Below are 17,959 nucleotides of genomic sequence, written 5' to 3' on the forward strand. Positions count from 1 at the left end.
AACAATGAAATCTATAGTTTTCCTCTAGTTCTTGAATGCTTCCTCTCCCCTCCCCCACTATCATGATCCCAATTTTCCCTTGCAAGTCTGGCTAGACCAGAGGATGTACACTGGTACAGATAGGAACTGGAGACACAGGAAATCCAGGGTGGATGATACCTTCAGGACCAGGGGTGTGAGTGGTGATACTGGGAGGGTGAAGGGAGGGTGGGTTGGAAAGGGGGAACCAATTGCAAGGATCTACATATAACCTCCTCCCTGGGGGAAGGGCAACAGAAAAGTGGGTGAAGGGAGATGTCAGACAGTGTAAGACATGACAAAATAATAGCAATTTATCAATTATCAAGGGTTCATGGGGGAGGAGGGAGCGAGGAGGGAGGGGAAAAAGGAGCTGATACCAAGGGCTCAAGCAGAAGGCAAATGTTTTGAGAATGACGAGGACAACAAATGTTCAAATGTGCTCGACACAATGGACGTATGTGTGGATTGTGATGAGTTGCACAAGCCTCCAATAAAATGATTTAATTACTGAAGAAAAAAAAATCCTGGGAGTGTCTTGGAAGAACTTTAACAGGCGAAGAAACCCAGCGTTCGCACGATGATCCTGAAAACAGCACAATCAGAGCACTGGCTCCCACGAGATGCAAGACATCAGACTTGCGAAGAGCAAGGGTCATGGCAACCCCTTCGCAATGCTTCAGGCGTTTTGCTTGTTGGCGATCCGAGGGTTTATCGTGACAGTGCTTTGAGGAAGCTGTAGGGTGCCACCGAGTCAGTTCCGACACGAGTGACCCAGGGCGTATCAGTGTGTATCAGAAACGCAGCCCGGCTCTGGGCAAGCCTCACAATTGTTGTGCCTCAGCCCGTGATCACAGCCGTCTCATCGAGACTCTCCCACTGTTCCGCTGCCCCTTTACTTTACCAAGCACGCTGTCCTTCTCCAGGGACAGATCTCTCCTGATCACATGTCCCAAGCGCATGAGACGAAGTCTCGCCAGCCTTGCTTCCCAGGAGTATTCTGACGGCGCTTCTTCCAAGACAGATTTGCTTGGTTTGGGTGTGTGGGGGTGGGGGTGGGGGGCAGCCCATGACCCTGTCAATAGCACCATAATTCAAGTGAGTCAATTCTTTTTATGTCTTCCTTATTGCACATCCAACTGTCACATGCATAGGAGGCGACTGAAAATGCCGTGGCTTGAATGTCTCAGATGCACCTTAATCGTCAAAGTGACATCCTTGCTCCCACGAAGATTTGCAGCGCAACTTTGGCGGTCCTCTGGGGCAGCCCCACTCTGTCCTCCAGGATGTTCGAGAGGAACTTAGCCCGACCACCGAGGAGCGTCTTCATGGGAGCAGACGACCCCGTTTCAGGAAAGACTCAAGGAAACGCATCAACCACGGTACGCCATTGTTCTGGGGTGATGGGATCCCCTACTGTGTGCCATGTGTGGGAGGGGCCAGGGGGGTGTCTCTCGTGCTCCGCTCTGCTGCCGGGGCCTGGTGGGTTCCAGGCATCTGCTGAATCCGAGAACGTGTACCACAGGCGGTTTGCATTTCCTTGCTTGTGCTTTCCTGTATGTCACCGCCTCCAGGCAGTAAACGTGTTTAGCTTTACCAAAGTCACTGCACAGGAACTGGAAGGAAGAAAAGGGGAGCCTGTGGGAGCGCTGTGGAGAGGCGGCACATCCTTCCCTCAACCGAGGGCGGTGGTGGTGCGGGGGACAGTTGACAGTGTCTTCCTCTGGACACCTCAGTGTCCCCTGCCCGAAGCTGCCAGGCCACCTGCCGCACAGCGCCCTGGCAGCACTCAGCTGGGTTGACAGAGGAGCGTGGCAGCTACCTGGTGTCCCCGGCTGGGCTTGGTGCGTGTCCCTCCTCATCAGGACTTGCGGTTGTCTGGGCCGCTGTGATCAGCCGAACGTGGGCCATCCTTTCCTTGGGTGCAGAGTCTTTGCCAGCCCAGGAGGTGGTGGTGGGGGGGACAGTTGACAGTGTCTTCCTCTGGACACCTCAGTGTCCCCTGCCTGAAGCTTCCAGGCCACCCGCCGCACAGCGCCCTGGCAGCACTCAGCTGGGTTGACAGAGGAGCGTGGCAGCTACCCGGTGTCCCCGGCTGGGCTTGGTGCGCGTCCCTCCTCATCAGGACTTGCGGTTGTCTGGGCCGCTGTGATCAGCCGAACGTGGGCCATCCTTTCCTTGGGTGCAGAGTCTTTGCCAGCCCAGGAGGTGGTGGGGGGGGGGGGAGGCGAGAGAATGCACTATCAGAGGGAAAGGAGATCACAGAGGGGGGCTGGACTGGGGGCGACAGATCTCCGTGTCACAGGAGCCACAGCTGCTACCGCACCGTTTCACTGTGTGCCCAGCACGGCGCTGATTGGTTTCCATGCGAATCGATTTGCACGCACGTGTCCACACACACCCCATGGGAGGTCGGCGCTGCGCTAGCCCTTGCTGTCAACTCCGCGGGTGAGAGCAGGGACTTTCCAAGGCCTGATATGTTGGGCAAGGAGGTCACCAGGCCTTTCTCCTGAGGCACCTCTGGGGGAACGCCAACCACCAGCTTTCTGGTTAGCAGCTGAGCATGCTGATGGCCCCCACGGAATCACTCCCATTTTACAGATGAGAAAACAGAGGCCTTTGAAAGGCGAAGGAGGGCATTGAATGGTATGCAGTGAGGTAAATTGCAAAGCTGCCAGCCGGGCAGCTTCCAAAGCCCTGGCTTTAGCTATTTCCAGTGCCATGTTTGGAAAAGCCATTGCTCACCGGGTGGGGGGCGGGGAGGGGTGAGCTCCGAGAGAGGAAGGACCCCTGCCCAGCGAGTAATGGTCTCCAGGCTGGCCGCTGGGAAGGTTCCCGAAAGCTCTGGTCACCAGGGGGCAGCAGAGGCCTGCATGGGCAGAGCGGCTCTGTCCCCAGCTGACTGCAGGCTAGAGCCTCTGCCTGGAGTCACAACCTGAACCATTGGTGGCCAAGAATAGCAAGGGGCCATCCCTCACATGGGCACACTCTTTCCCAGTGTGTCGAAAGCCCCTCACGTCATCCCTGTCAGGTCACAACCCTGCTCACAGAGCACTTTTTCCATCTCCACACAGGCCCTGGCTTGGCCATCGAGAAGAGTCCAAGGACACACTTCCTGCAGCTGGTGCGAGGCCCCGGGCTGGGCTCTGGGGCACAGGGGTGAATAACATCAGGCCTAACCCCCAAGGGAGACTGGCATGTAAATAAATGACCGAGGGACACACACACACACATACATGGTGTCAAGAGGCAAGAACAGCCGCATTTCTCAGTGGGAGCGGGTGGGGGTTACGCCAGGGGACTTAGCTCAGAGGCAGTAGTGTGTCTGCCTGAGAGGCCACCTTCCATGTGTGCTGAAACAGAGAAACAGAATTCTGGTCTAGAGGGTCCAAAGAGGGCGGGGGTCGGGGGGTGGGGTTCCAGGCTGAAAAAAAATATGCCCAGAGACTGCGAGGGAGGAAGATGAGGTCTTTACTCTCACAGAGTGACAGTCTAGGAATGCTACAAGGGGACATTCTGTTCTGTCCCATAGGCCGACACGAGTTGGAATTGACTCCATAGCAGTGGGCTTGGGTTTGGAAGAGACTGTGGGTTTTTCTCACTCACCCTCGTTCACTGCCATTGAGTTGGTTCCAAGTCAGAGCGAGCCTGTAGGGCAAAGTGGAACTGCCCCTGTGGGTTTTGGAGACTGCAACTGTTTATAGGCGTAGAAGGCCTCATCTTTCTCCCTTAGTGTGGCTGGTGCTTTCGAACTGCTGACCTTGCGGTTAGCAGACCAACTCATAACCACCACTCCACCAGGGCTCCTTGAACATTGCCAGACATTATAAACTTCACATCTGAAGTCCTGGGCAGGGTGTGGGTGGGAATAGCTGGCTGAAGCAGGCCTGGCTTGGGCGCAGGTAGGTTGGGGGGGCAGGGTGTGTGCAGAGGAGGTGGGGGTTAGGAGATGGCTGTGAGATCTAGGGTCAAGATGATTGGGTTGTGGGACCCTGCAACGCTAGTAGGGAGGAGACACAGCCTTTCTCATGGAGATCACAGTGGGGGCCACTCCCCAGCCAGGCCCTCAACAGCCACTCCCCTCCCCCAGGTTATGGTCTCACCACAGGTTGGCCTCCTGACTAGTGGAATTTCAGGTATCCCTGGCCCCCCACCCCTCCCCTACTCCCCAGCTTCCACAGGTTTGAAATGGGCCTGGCAGGTGAGCCAAGTCCTGGACAATGTGGGACTTGCTGTTGGCTGAGTTCTTGTGTGGTCTACGATGCTAAGGTGTTGGGTCAGCTAGCATTAGCTCCTAGGATTGGCTTAGCAAGGAGAGGGGTGAGAGTGGAAGGGGAGGTGGTCCTTCAATTTGCCCCCTGCAGCCTTTAGCTGAGCCCAGCCCCGTGGCCCCGCGGCCCCACAGCCCCCTGGGCACAGATGTGCTGCCCTGGGATCCAAGGCTGGCTGGGTTCTGCAGCTTTGACAAGCTTTAATTTTATGCCCAGGCAGCTTCCATGTGATAGGGAAGGTGGTTTTAGGTAGTCATCTTCCCCTGAAGTGCAGCCAAGGGCTAAGGAGCAGGAAGGGCACCCAGGGCCTGGGCTCAGCCCGCAGGGGCTATGCTCCCCTGCAAGCTAAACAGCATTCTGACCTACCCTTTTCCTTACAAGTTCATGTGCGTCTCACTGTCTCGTGCGGCCATGGGAGTTTGAGCATACAAGCAACATTCTGAATGACATACGGCTCTGTGTTGGGCCAGGTGGACTCGAGAAACAACTCCAGAGGCATCATATATGTATAGGAGAGAGCTTCATATCAAGAGTAACTCTATATCCAGCAATCATCCCAGCCCAGTCCAGATCAAGTCCATAAGTCCAATGCTAATCCACAAGTCCCTCTTCAGACTCACGCAGCCACATGCAATGATGCAGAATGTCGGGAGATCACAGGCTGGTGGGTGCAGTCTTGTGGATCCACTGGTGGGGGATGCAGCACAGGGCTCACGCAGGTCTCAGGGTGGCTCCTCAACAGGAAGTTGGAGAGAACTATTTATATTGGCCGCACCTCCAAGGAGGTCATCAAGCTGCGACCTGATTGACAGGCTCGACTCCACCCCATTTCTTCTTACAGGTGCTGCATTGGCACCAAAAAGCCTAACTCTCACAAGCTCCATTCACAGCAAGCTAAGGGGCTGGTTTGTTTTCTCAGTTCTGTACTGCTGTTAGTTGCAAGAAGCGACTTTAGAGACTTTGCATTTATTAAATTTGTTTTGAGGTATGAGGCACATTGTATAAAATCGTGGATGCGTTTCAGGCTTAGAAATGTTAATATAGTGGGAAAACGAGGAGCTGATACCGAGGGCTCAAGTAGAAGGCAAATGTTTGGAGAATGATGAGGGCAACAATGTACAAATGTGCTTGACACACAATGGATGGATTGGAATAAGAGTTGTATGAGCCCCCAATACAATGAATTAAAAAAAGAGAAATGTTAATATAGTAAGAGCCCTCAATAAATGGAGTTAATAAATAAATAAAATAAATGCTAATATAAAGTGGGGAAATGTCCCATTTTAGAACCAGGGACATTCTCCATTTGAAGAACAATTCCCTGTGTTCTGCGTGAATATCTGCAGGGCACCTCCCTTCCCCACATTTTGTTTGGTGGCCCTGATGGCCATCCCCTGAGGGTGACAGTCCTCTGACTGCTTCCTCCCTGGCCCCCCATTTCTGTCCATCCTTCTTGCCTGCCTTCTGAGCAAATTTGTGTCACCAACCTGCTTCTAAGGAACACTCTGGCTACTCATCTTCCAAGATAGATGTGTTGGTTCTTCCGGCAGGCATGGCATTTTCACTATTCTTCACTAGCACGGCATTCAAAGGCATCCAGGTGTCGTCTTCCGGTTTCCTGCCAGAAGAACGCAGGTGCGGAAGAAACACACTCTGCCCGAGGGCAATGTTCTTCGCCCCGCTGGGCAGCGGTCAATGAGGCTGAATGCATGTGGAGGCCCAAACGGGATTCAGTGCTCCCACGGTAGCCTCCTGCAAACGGAGAGTGTCCTCCTGCAAACGGAGAGTGCGCAGAGGGTAGGCTCTTGGGCAGCGCACAGCATGCTGAAGATGGTGTGAGGGCATGAGGGGTGTGTGCGCGTATGTGTGTCTGAGAGTGTGGCAGTTACATAATCTGGCAACTTGCGAAGGGGCGGAGTCTAGCCTGTCAATCAGGTCACAGCTTGATGATCTCAAGGAGATAAATAGCTTACTGGAAGCCAGATATGCTCTCTGCTTGACTCCCTCTGAGACATTCCTGTTGACAAGCCACATGGAGTCAGAGTCCTGGAACTGGAGGAGCCACGTGGAGACCCATACCAGCACTGAGATGTTTCCACCACCACTGGATCCACAAGACCTCCCATCTACTGGCCTATGATCTCCCTGCACTTAGCTTCATTGCATGGCTGCGTGATTCTGACGAGGAATTTACAGACAGGTATCGATTTATGGGGTAATAACAGACTTGTGGACTTGATCTGGACTGGGCTGGCATGTTTTCTTAATGTACAATTGCTCTTTGATATAAAGTTCTCTCTTACACACATGAGGGTCTGTGGATGTGTTTCTCTAGTCCATGCGGACTAGCACAGAGAGAGACTCCTATTTGTGTCACTGATCTGCTGGAAGTTGAGTCTGGGGTTAGGCTCAGCGCTTCACCAAAGGTGGTTTGAATCTGGGCTTCCTGCCTTCGCAAGGCCATGCTGAGAATTTGTGCTTCTGCCCCGGAGAGACTCCATCCAAATACCTTTGAAGGAGATTCTTACAGATAAAGGGGCTTCAAAAAGTTGAATAAATAAGTAAAAACAAAACCAAAAAAAGTTCCTGGGAAAATTCCACGATCTTTTCACTCCACTCTCCCAGGACCTATGGGAAGCCTCCTCATACTCATCGTTTTGTATGCTTATATGAACATAAGGCTCCCAGGCTCGCCCCACAGACTCACAGCTTCTGCACCTCAGCCCCCACATATGCATCCCCTGTTCTCCTTGGCTGCTCTGCTCCGCTGGAAGCGGCCTTTGAATTTGTTCCTCCCCAGCCGGCCCTGCGCCTGGCCTCCCGAAGGACACCAGATCCCATCTCAGGACTGGCGCGCCCGGAACAGCTGCAGGCACAGCCTCAACTCCAGATGGGAAGTGTTTGGAGCGTTCTGATGTGACATCATAGCATCATGACACTGCGCTGGTCATTAACTGAGCTGGGAGCGGCCAGGAGAAGCTGTCCCCAGCCTGCCTCCTGTGAAGGGTTGGCTCAGATAAAAGGGCCCAGCTTGGGTGCTGGGTCTAGAAATGAGGGTGGCAGAGGGAGAGGTCTTCCAGGTGTCTGGTCCGCTTCTGAAACAGCCCTGGAGGCAAAGGGACACCCGTCGTCCATTCTCTTCTGAGCGGAGCCCATTGGGTGCAGCCCAGCAGAGGCCCTGCTCCCACGGCACTGGCTGGCAGAAGCCTGGCTGGGCTGCTGTGGGCTCTGGTCACCATGCTGCCTGCGGCCTGGGTCCTGGACCTCCTTCTCTCAGGCCAGGCCTCCCTCCTGGAGAGCCCTCGCCTCGCCGCAAGTGTCCTCTTGCAGCCCAGCCGTCCTCACCCTGCTAAGCCCTACTTAGCCTGGAGAAGAGCCGGGGCTGCCCCAGGCACATGCCAGAGGATGAAAGGGGAGCGCCCTGTCCCCAGCTGATATCGGCACCCTGGGCCCCAACCCAGGGCTTGTCTTCAAGGCACCATCTGTCGCCTGTGAGGCTGAGCAGGGACAGAAGACTGGCAAGGAGGTTCGGGGCGCAGCTTGGGAGGGACAAGGCAAAGGGCTTCAAGGACGTTTTTGACAGTCTCCCTGGCGGGAGAGCCCCCCTTTGCTGGGACCGTCACCCACTTGTGCCAAGTTCGGGCCCGGGGCCGAGACTAAAAGAGGTGGCTGAGGTCAGCCCCAGCTCTGGCTGGCTTCCGCGTGGCTGACATCTAAGAGTAGCCCCTTCTGGGGAAGCCAGGGCACAGCCAGATGGTCACCAGCCCAGTCAAGGGTCCGGTTCCAGCCCTGATAGCAGTCACTGCAGAATCATGAGCCAGGAGCCAGGCGCTGGGCATCAGGCCCCAGGAGGGGCAGACTGGGGGTGGCACCCTGGCCGGCTCTCTGGCCCGTCCCCAGAGCACAGAGCTGGACACTGCGTGGGAATAAGCCCGTGACTGGGCAAGCTCCTTGGGAGGGAACATGTTTACAGGGACGGGGCAGCAGGAGGCCACCTGGGCCCTTGACTGTTTGTTTCTATCACTTGCGACTTGATTTGTGTGTTTGTTTTCTAAAGATGACAACTTTGGAAAACCAGGACCAGGGTGGGGGTTGGGGCTAGGGGTGGGGACGAGCAAGTTCTGCTTTGTCCTGTAGGGGTCGCTCTGAGTTGAAATGACCTTGGCAACAGGACGTTCCCCTGCCACTTTGGAAGGAGCCAGAGGTTGACGTGAAGAGAGAAGGGGCAGGAGGTGATGGAAAGGAGAGGAGAAGCGAGGTGGAGAAGGAGAGGGGAAAGGGGAGGGGAGCCAAGGGAGGCATGACACTCGTGGAAGGGCAGGCCTGCTGGTTCCGAGAGCCTGAACTCACCATGACTGAGCCAGATGGAAGCGTGGGAGCAAGCGTGGGAACACAGAATTCTTTGCAGTTGAGGCCCCACCATTCCTAAGTGTCCCCCTCACCCGGCTCAAAATGCCCCCGGAAATTAAGTTGCTCTCCAGTCAATTCTGCTTCTGGTGACCCCCGGGTTCAGAGCTCCGTGAAGGTGTCAGGGCCTCTGGCCTTTTGGAAGGGGCCCTGGCAGTAGTGTTACCTGCTGGGCTGCAATCTGCATGGACGGCAGTTCAACACCACCAGCAGCCCCACGGGAGAAAGACTGGGCTTTCTACTCCCGTAAACAGTGACAGTGTCAGAAATCCACGGTGTGTATGTGTGTGTGCGTGTGTGTGTGTGTGTGTGTGTGAGAGAGAGAGAGAGAGAGAGAGAGAGAGAGAGAGAGAGAGAGAGAGAGAGAGAGAGACTCTGAGTCAGCATTGACTTGATGGCAGCGAGTTTGGTTTGATTTTGAGTTTGGGAGAAGTGACAGCCAGGTCTTTATTCCAAGGCTCCACCGAATGGATCTGAACCACCAGTTGAATAGCCAAGCACCTAACCATTTGAGTTCCTATTTCAGGAAGCTCGTTGGAGGAAGGGGTGGGTGAGGGCACATGTTAGGGATTGCATCTCATGTTAGGGATTGCATTGGCAACTAGCTGCAAGGGAGTCTGGGAAATGTGCTCTTTGTGGCGAGCAAGTGTCTAGGATAAAAATCTGTTACAAGGAGAAAGAAGGAGGCAGTGGCTATTGGAGACTGACGATCAGAGAGAGAGAGAGAGAGAGAGAGAGAGAGAGAGAGAGAGAGAGAGAGAGAGAGAGAGAGAGAGAGAAGCTCTCAGGGGGGAGAAGAGGGAAAGGGACAGAACGGGAAAGAGGAAAGCATTCGCTGAGCAACTTGCATCCTCTGCTGACCCTGACCACCCAGTACACATGGCACCAGTTCGAGTGTCCCTCCAGGGGTCTGTCAGGTGTCCTGGAAACCTGGAATCTCTTCCCTGTCCCCACAGCTGAGGAACCTACCGCTGAGCCCCAGACCCGAGAAAACCACAGAGGCCTTGGCGAGGGGCTGTGGGACAAGGGCTGCATTGAACAAAAGGACAGAAGACAAGACACCAAGAAGGAAGCCCCAGCCTGTGCTGGGTGGCTAGTAGGAAGGGTGTGGTCAAGGAGGAGCCCAATTCTTCCAGGACACAGGAAAGGATCTTGTCCAGGTTTCTTCCAGGTACTTGAAGGTAGATATGGGGCCACCTTCCAAGTCAGTCAGATTACTTGGGGACCCTATATGCAGAAATCTCTACCACGACCCATAATACAAACTTATTATCTCCCAGAGCAACTCGCCAAGAGGCAGGCAGTGCCGTGGATACTGAGGTCCGGTTCAACTTCTGGAAAAGTCTATTTTTCCTTCTGGTGGCAGGGTGGCAGCCAGAGCTACAAGCCTCACGTCTTCCTATACTTGCTTTCCGAGGAAGGCTGTTTTCTATTCACCGGTGCCCGTGGCGCCCAGGAGAGCCTCTCCAGCAAACCTCTCCTTCTTCTGGCTAAAACTGGGCCCCATCCCTAAAGCAGGTGCTCGAGAGAGGAAATGGGATTACTGGGCTTGGTTTAGGTCAGTCAGGAAGGCAAGCCCATCTTTTCAGAGCACATTGCTGTGGGATTCCTGAGCAACACCAAATTTCAGAGAAATGGGGAGTGCCGGTTGTTGGTTCTGCCTGGGGCAAAGTCAATGATCAATCATAGCTCCCTTTCTCGGGCAGCCATTACCCACGGTCCGTGAGGTAAAGTGAAGGTGGAAGTCTGGCCTTAGGTGGGATCCTGATGGCATGTGTAGTGGCTACAGGACTGCTAAGTACAAGGTCAGCAGTTCTGAACTACCAGCCGCTCCTTGGGAGACAGATGAGGTTTTCTACTCCTACTAAGAGTTACACTCTGGGAATGTTGGGTTACTTTGGGTCACTATGCGTCTCAGTTGACCCCACGGCAGTGAGTTTGTTTGTTTGGTTTGAACCTGAGATGAGGAGAGGCAAGCCAGTTGCCACAGAGCTGACCCTGACTCACGACTGCCTCCTGTGTGTCCCAGCAGAACTGTGCTCTGCGCGGCTGATTATTCCGATGGCCAGACCTTTCTTCCCAGGTGCCTGTGGACATCACCTAGTTAGCCGTCAAGCACGTGACCTTGCACGACCCAGGTGCTCCTACTGAGAAGTAAAACCCCAAACCAAACACCACCACCACGTCGACGCTGACTCAGAGCAACCCTAGAAGACAGGGTTACACTGCCACTGTGACTTTCTGACCTGCAACTGTTTCCCGGAGCAGAAAGTGGCATCTTCCCCGACAGAGCAGCTGGTGGTTTCGAACTGCTAACCCGGAGGATTGCAGCCCCATGCCCATCTACTACGCCACCAGGGCTCCTGAGGGGCCACAGCTCAGGTCAGTTTTAGTGACTCCGTTATCTTGTCATGGCCTCATGTAACAGCTTTAATATAGGTCCACAGATTCTCTGACATGCTTCTTTCAAAAGGTGACCCTTTGCTAATTTCCCTGCCCTGGAGGGTGGGTTGGACTTACTGATTAATTTCCAATGACTGGAAGGTGGCCAGCATGATGGTGTGTGAGTTTTGCAGTGAACGACTTCACCTGGTTCTTGTGGCGATAGTCTTTACAATCCCCCACCAAATGCCGGGGCGGGGGGAGGGGGAGGGTGTATGTGTGTGTGTGTGTGTGTGTGTGTGTGTGTGATGTACTTGTGGCCCACCAAGGGGCTGGATAGCTTGCTGATAATGTCAGTATGGTGCCTGGCATGCCTCTGCATCCAGGGCCATGCGAGGGGGTTGGTCAGTGTTGCCACCCTGATGGGCTTAAAATGAGCCACCCCAGAGGCACAAAGGGGACTTCGTGACCACCAAGAAGAAGCAGTGGGAGAGGATCACATCTTTGGATCCGAGGTCCGTGGGCTGAGAACCTCTTTGATCCAAGAGCTACGTCACCAGGGAGCACTGAAAGTGGGAAGCAAGGACAGAGATTGGTGACAGCAGAGCCAACAGGACATGGTGCTGTGGGAGCTCAGGCTGCAGGCAGGAGACTTGCTGACTGAGGAGGTGGACAAGCACTTGGTGGAGTTCGGTTTGCCACCCCCAGGGCCACAGCTGAGCACCTTCGGGCTGAGGTTCCTTGCAGCGAGGTACCTTTGAGCACTTACCAGCCGAGCTGACAGATCTTTGTAATGCTTGCCGGAGCGGGGCAGAGGCCAAGGGCCAGTGTGCATGTGGACGCTGCTGAGAAGAGGCTGTCCCCATCAAAGAATTGTATCCTGAGCATTCCTGAACCACATAGAGCTTGGTACTTCCCTAAGAAACCCCGTGGTTATGAGTACGGCCTACGAGGTCTGGGCGTCCATCACAATGGTTAGAGAGCCCATCAGAGGAGAGCGTGCCCTGGGAGAGAAGGTTGGTGGTGAACAGGGGGAGTGCAGGCCAGTCTGATGTCTGCCTCAGGAATCCGTTTGGGGCTGATGTTCTTAGTTCCTGGTGAGTCTTAGTTCCTTCTTGGGACGTTAGAGGGGTCAGGCACCTCCGTTAGGTCTTTTTACAGTTACTCTTGGGTGTCTTGCTCTGGAAGCAGCTAGCCGCCATGCCACGAAGACGTGCTCATGGCCCTGTGAAGAGTTAACTCGTGTGGCGAGGAACTGAGACCTTCTGCCAACAGCCATGTCAGGGCGTCCTTTGGGAAGTGGGTCTCCCAGCCCGAGTCAAGTCTTCAGACAACTGTGGCCGCAGCCAAACACCCTAACTGCAACCTTATAGGAGCCCCGAAGCCGGAACCCTGCGCTTGCCCCGCCTTCAATTCCAACTGCGTGACACCAGAGCTCACCCTCCGCCTGGTCCCCTTTCCCTCTGCCCAACATTTGACAGCTTCCATTTGGAGATCAGTGCAGTTCTGCAGAGGCTGGCTTCATCACTGGGTCCCAGAGGGGAGCAGAGCCCGCAGTTAGCATATGCAGCTGCTCTCCAGCTCAGCGATTGGACCGGCTGTGGCATATGACCTAGTTCTGTCCAATCACAGTAGACTTCAGGTCTTTTGTACTGAGGGGGGGGGGAGTGATCTCACTCTGTGGATGGGAACCAGACCAGTGGAACCATGGGGACTTTTGGTAGCCCTGTGGGGACCTCCTGAAGAGCCAGTTTAGGGACAAAGAGGGGAGCAGTGCAGACGGATAGCAGCATCCTTGGTGATAGTTCAGCTGCTAGATTAACGCCGGCTTGCAGCCAGCCTATCTCAGGATTTGGCAGCTTGTGAGTGAAGGATTCCCCTTCAAAATCTGAACTCCTGTGGACCTGGCTTTGCGTTATAGACAAAAGAAAGCACAAGTGTGAAGTGATACTCACCAAAGAGACTCTGTGTCCGTTCCTGACACACATGCTGCCAGGGACCCAGCTGCTCCACACTGTGCAGAGTGGCCAGATGTTCTGCTCACGGGTTCCTGTTGCAGCCAGATGTTCGGTATCTTGTAGAGGGAAGGTTAATGTAATTTAATGCTTAAATGCAAACACCTTTCCTCCCTTCCTTTCTGGTGCCTGCCCACGCACAGCCCCTTCCAGGTGGCCAGGCCCCACGCCCAGCCTTTCAGCAAGTGCCAGCTTTGGTATTATGTGAGACCACCCGGTCACTTGCCTCCTTCCTCCCTGGAGCCTCAGGCTGGAGGTTGGGTTTTGACCCACAGAGCCAGTTGAGAGACTGGGCAACAACCAAACTGTGGCCTGGCACCAAGAGGTGAACTGGGACAATTAGAGTATCTCTTTGGCTTTCTGGCCTAAGACTTCCGGAAGAACAAGGGAGATACAGGCAGGGCCCCAGTGAATGTCAACAAGTCCAAGTTCTATGGGAGCCAAAGCCAGGAGCAGGTGAGGAACAGGAAAGAAAGGCTCTGGCCCTCAGGAAAGAACTCGCTCAGCAGCAGAGGGACGAGGATGGAGTTGCACCTGTCTCCTTAGAGAAGGCGTGAGCCCCAGGAAAGGGATGGAGCTTCAGGACAGGCTCTGCTCTGCTGTGGAAACACAGTCCCAAGATCTCCACTCAACAAAAGTGGATTCTCGCCCCCTCCCCCTAACGGTTTTACTGGCATATAATTCAAGAAGCATACGATTCAATAGCTCAGTCACGTCAAGAAGAGATATACAATCATCACCACAGTCCATTTTAGAGCATTTTATTCAACCTTATACCCATTGATATTAGCTCCCCAGTTCCCCCCCACTCCCCATCTGTATCCCCAAAGGAACCCTTAATCCAGTTCCTGTCTCTATAGATTTACCTATCCCGGATTTCATAGACAGAAAAATATTACAAAACAAACAAATCTAACAAGAATACCAAAATAAAGCAGATAAAAACCTCACTCGAAAACAAAGCAGAAAATATTAAAAAATAGAACAAATTTAAATGGATCAGAAGGAAGACCAAATGATAAGGTGCTAACTTTTAACCTAACTGCATCTGCAACAATCTACTTTCAAATGCACTCTGCATGACAGCAAGGCTGTCCACATCCCTGGTCCATGGCTGGAGGGGATTCCCCAGGGCCTTCATCCACACGTACTTCCCTTACACTTCAAACACGCAAACAAACTGGAACAGCGTTAGAATGGGTCTAAAGGGAGATAAATGAGGAGCTATTGACCTAAGTCTGCCACAATGGCCTTTCCACGCTCTCTGTCTGACAGCAGGGCAGTTCACATCCCTCAACTCTGATCGGTGGGGAGTCCCTGAAGGCTGAATGCACGTGTGCACCCTGCAAATGGATGTTGGGCTTCCATGGCCACCATAGCCTTCTGCAAACCAGGTGTTCACAATCGAAGCTCTGATGTGATTCCCTCCTTTAGATTTGGATTGCCCAGGGTTTATTCTTGACTGCACAGGGTCAAGGTTCCAGGGCATGTATGATGTATGATGTCAGGTTATACCAGACGTTCCACCCTGACCCTCGGCAGGGGATGTAGCCAATAGCACACCGGCTCTTAACAGTTCCTGTCCAGGAGGGACACCTGTCCCTTCTGCTCCCAACTCATTGGCTAAAGCAAGTTCCATGGCCATGCCTAATTTTCAAGGTGAGGAGACAAGAAATCGTACCTCGTGGCTGGAAGGAGAAGAAGAAACAGAGGGTGTGTGATACACGTGGCCAGAATGCACAGAGCGGAGAGCTGGCCCCTTGAGCTGCCTCAGGTCCCCAAAGGCCCACAGGTTCCATGAGACCTTGTCACCCCATCACCCTGATTGCCCCCCCATGCCTCCCAGAGTCAATCCCCCTCCACATACATGAGTTAGCATGAGACTCTCTGAGCAACTTCAAACAGTCCTCCGGGGACATCTTATTTCCTTTGAGTGATCTCTTTCCAGCCAGGGTCCCTCCCCACCTTACAAAGCCCAGTGGCAGCCCAAATCACCTCTGCGTCTCTGTTTATAACAAGGTGGGATGTTACCGGCGGGATGTTATCGGCTTCTATGACGATCGGACAGGGAAACCTACAGACACTTTCCAGAAATTTCCAATTTCCCCAGCACAGCTAGCATCTCTGTTCGCGCCCATGAAGACTCCACTCCATAAAGCATCCAAGTGACTACTGTTTGCTGAGCACGGTGCTAAGACTCCTGCCCGAAGAGTCTCTTTTTAAAATACTTTCAGCCGCACTTCGCAGATGGAGAACCTGTAGCCTAGAGAGTTGTAAGCAGCTCCCCTGACGTCTGGGTTTACTAGCTGACTTCTGTGCATGATATCGTCCACCCAAGAGAGCTGGTGAGGGAGGCTTTGGGACTGTTGAGCTCTCCCCGAGAGACTCAGCTTAATCGCTGGGACTGGAGGAGAAGGAAGGGGGCTTTCCTCCCAAGAGGAGGCACTCCGGGATCGGGAGGAACACCGGTGATGGGGTCGGTTTGGTATCTCTCCGATGTCCGTGGGCCCAGGCCCAAGTTCTTCTTGGAGAAGGTTGAGAAGCAGAACACAAGCTGTCTTTGATGGAGCACATGCAGGCGCGCATGTTGTGGCCTTTAAGCATCTTTACCCACTCCAGGAGCCCCGGCGGTTTCCCGGGCTGGAGCAGCAAATGTGACAAGATGAGCTCGGAGTGTCTTGGACTAGAAAGCAAGAAAGCTATCAGCCACCACTGGAGTCTTGTCAAAGGACTCAGGGCCAACTTGAAGGAGCTTCTACTGGACAGAGAAGAGATCATCTGACCATCAAAAACAACACCAAAGTAAGCAGTTCAAGGTGACACTTAAAAGAGAGAGAGAGAGAGAGAGAGAGAGAGAGAGAGAGAGAGAGAGAGAGAGAGAGAGAGAGAGAGACACTTTTAAAGGATGCTTAGAAAACCAACTCGTGATTCTGAGAACTGATAAATGAAGACTTTAAAAAAAATCTGCCCTGGGGCCTCCCGGTGATGTAGTGAATTTGAGGGCTGGTTGGAAGACTTCCCAGGGCCCTGCCGAATGCTCCCTCTGCTTTCTCCAGGCATGAATTTCCATCTAGTAAAGACTCACTGCTTTGCGTTGAGAAATGTCCAGATTCCAAGTCAAAACTCCCCCTGGGAGAGGACTGTTAGCTATTTGCATCCCAGCCTGTGGCATGCCCGCTGGTTCCTAAGGGATAGAAAGATAGGGATTGAGCTGGAGAAAAGGGGCTGGGAGAGGCAACGAATCTGTCAGCATCACGGAAGGCAGGGGGTCTTCAACTTTCACGGGCTTGAGGCCATCCCAGAAACCCCAGCACACACAGGTTGAGCCAGCAGGTTGCAAGGATGGTGGTGTGTGCATCTCTTACTACACGTCCCAGGTGATGGGAACACACCCATTACTCCTGCCAGCCTCTGGGAAGGGTGGACCAGGGCTCGGGGGTCTTCCCGTCGTCCTGAGCCACTTGCTCCCTTGACTCTCCAGCTATTTGGCCTCTGACATGGGGACCTCTTTACTTCCACTGGGCATGACCTTGAGTAGGGAAGCGGGCACCATGGAGGAGACCCAGCTGCAGGGGCCACTGTGAGCTCTGAGCTGCCAACCTTGACCATCTCTCACTGCTTCTGGCCTGGGCAACTTCTCACCTGAGCGCCTGCTCCGGCCTGGCCCCATGCGCCTCACGGCCTTGGCGACCCTCCCAGGCCATGCCCTGCGGTGCCCTCTCTTCTGGGCTCCCTTTCTCCTCCCGGAGTGACCTCGCAGGACCCTGGACCTGGGCAGGAGGTGCTGAGTGGCCCTGCCAAGGTCGGCCAGGTCTGCGGCTGGTCTGCCTGCAACCTTGGCCCTGCTCACCTGCCCTTCTGCCCTCTCCCCATGGGCCAAGGCGCTGCCTCCTGCACCTCCCTGAGACCTCTTTCTGTCTCAGCCTCACTCTTGGGGGCTCCCCAGTGACTCGGTCTGCACCCACCGCTTCCTAATAACACTCCCCAGCTGATCCCCTCCCAACTCCAGCAGCCCCCCCCCCACCGCCAACGTGGGCTCTGATACCTGGCCTTTGCCTGACCCCTTGGGCAGGCCTGGACGCCGGCCCCAGCTTTCCGCAGCTGGCCCGTCCCACCGCCGCCTGCGCCTGGGTTATGACATCTTTCCACTGAGCAGCTCTTATTTTGAGAAGGCAAGCTCGGCGGCGCCCGCAGGCATGTGCACACGCTCGTGCCCGCACCCGCGCGCGCACCCGCGCCCCACCGCCTCACACAGTGGGGCTCCAAGCTGGCTGCCCACGTTTACTTTGCTCCCCTTCAACCTTCCTCCTAGAACAAGCCCCTCTCCTGTACCACCCGACCACCCTCTGCCCGCAGAGCGCTGGCCTCCCCCATCCTCCCCTCGCAGCTGTGAATGAGAACAGAGTAAGCCTTTTAGCAGGAGGCTCAGCCTGAATGAATTGATCATAGCCCCGGAGGTGGGGGGATGTGTGTGTGGGGGGGGGGGGGGGCTGGCAGCATGTGTGTTTGCTTCTGAAAAGACCCTTCGCATACCCCAAAGCTTAGATTTTTCCATGTGACTTAGAGCAAATGTCTCCCCACTTCACACAAGCGCCCGCACACACACCCTCACCCCTCACCCCCCACCCCAAATAGAGTTCGTGTTTGGCTCTGTGCATTTTGTTTTCTGTTTTCTACAAGGGAGCCTGAATGAGGGCCTCCGAAAAACAAGGCTGGGCTGCCAACTGGAAATGTTTGCTCTGGGGGCGAGTTCGGAGGCTGGCGTCAGGCAGGGCAAGATCCGTGCCAGTGGAATGCGATTTGGGGAGGAAGCTGCAGGTCACTCAATTGCTGGCAGCCCGCCCAGAGCAACTGGATGCTTTCTGG

The 17,959-nt window shown here is 54.4% G+C and overlaps 2 long non-coding RNA genes across 2 annotated transcripts; both read right to left on the minus strand.

The window, feature by feature from the left end:
* Window positions 1–472: 472 nt before the first annotated feature.
* LOC142461304 (uncharacterized) lies at window positions 473–17,236 on the minus strand. Its single transcript, XR_012786883.1, has 4 exons — window positions 17,139–17,236; window positions 16,179–16,277; window positions 13,034–13,152; window positions 473–2,209 (listed from the first exon to the last, which is right to left on the minus strand). It is a non-coding gene; the product is annotated as an uncharacterized LOC142461304 (long non-coding RNA).
* LOC142460739 (uncharacterized) lies at window positions 4,793–7,014 on the minus strand. The gene is made up of 2 exons (XR_012786845.1): window positions 5,777–7,014; window positions 4,793–5,023 (listed from the first exon to the last, which is right to left on the minus strand). It is a non-coding gene; the product is annotated as an uncharacterized LOC142460739 (long non-coding RNA).
* Window positions 17,237–17,959: the final 723 nt, after the last annotated feature.

The sequence above is a fragment of the Tenrec ecaudatus genome, chromosome 11 (assembly GCF_050624435.1).
Source record: "Tenrec ecaudatus isolate mTenEca1 chromosome 11, mTenEca1.hap1, whole genome shotgun sequence".
Lineage (NCBI taxonomy): Eukaryota > Metazoa > Chordata > Mammalia > Afrosoricida > Tenrecidae > Tenrec > Tenrec ecaudatus.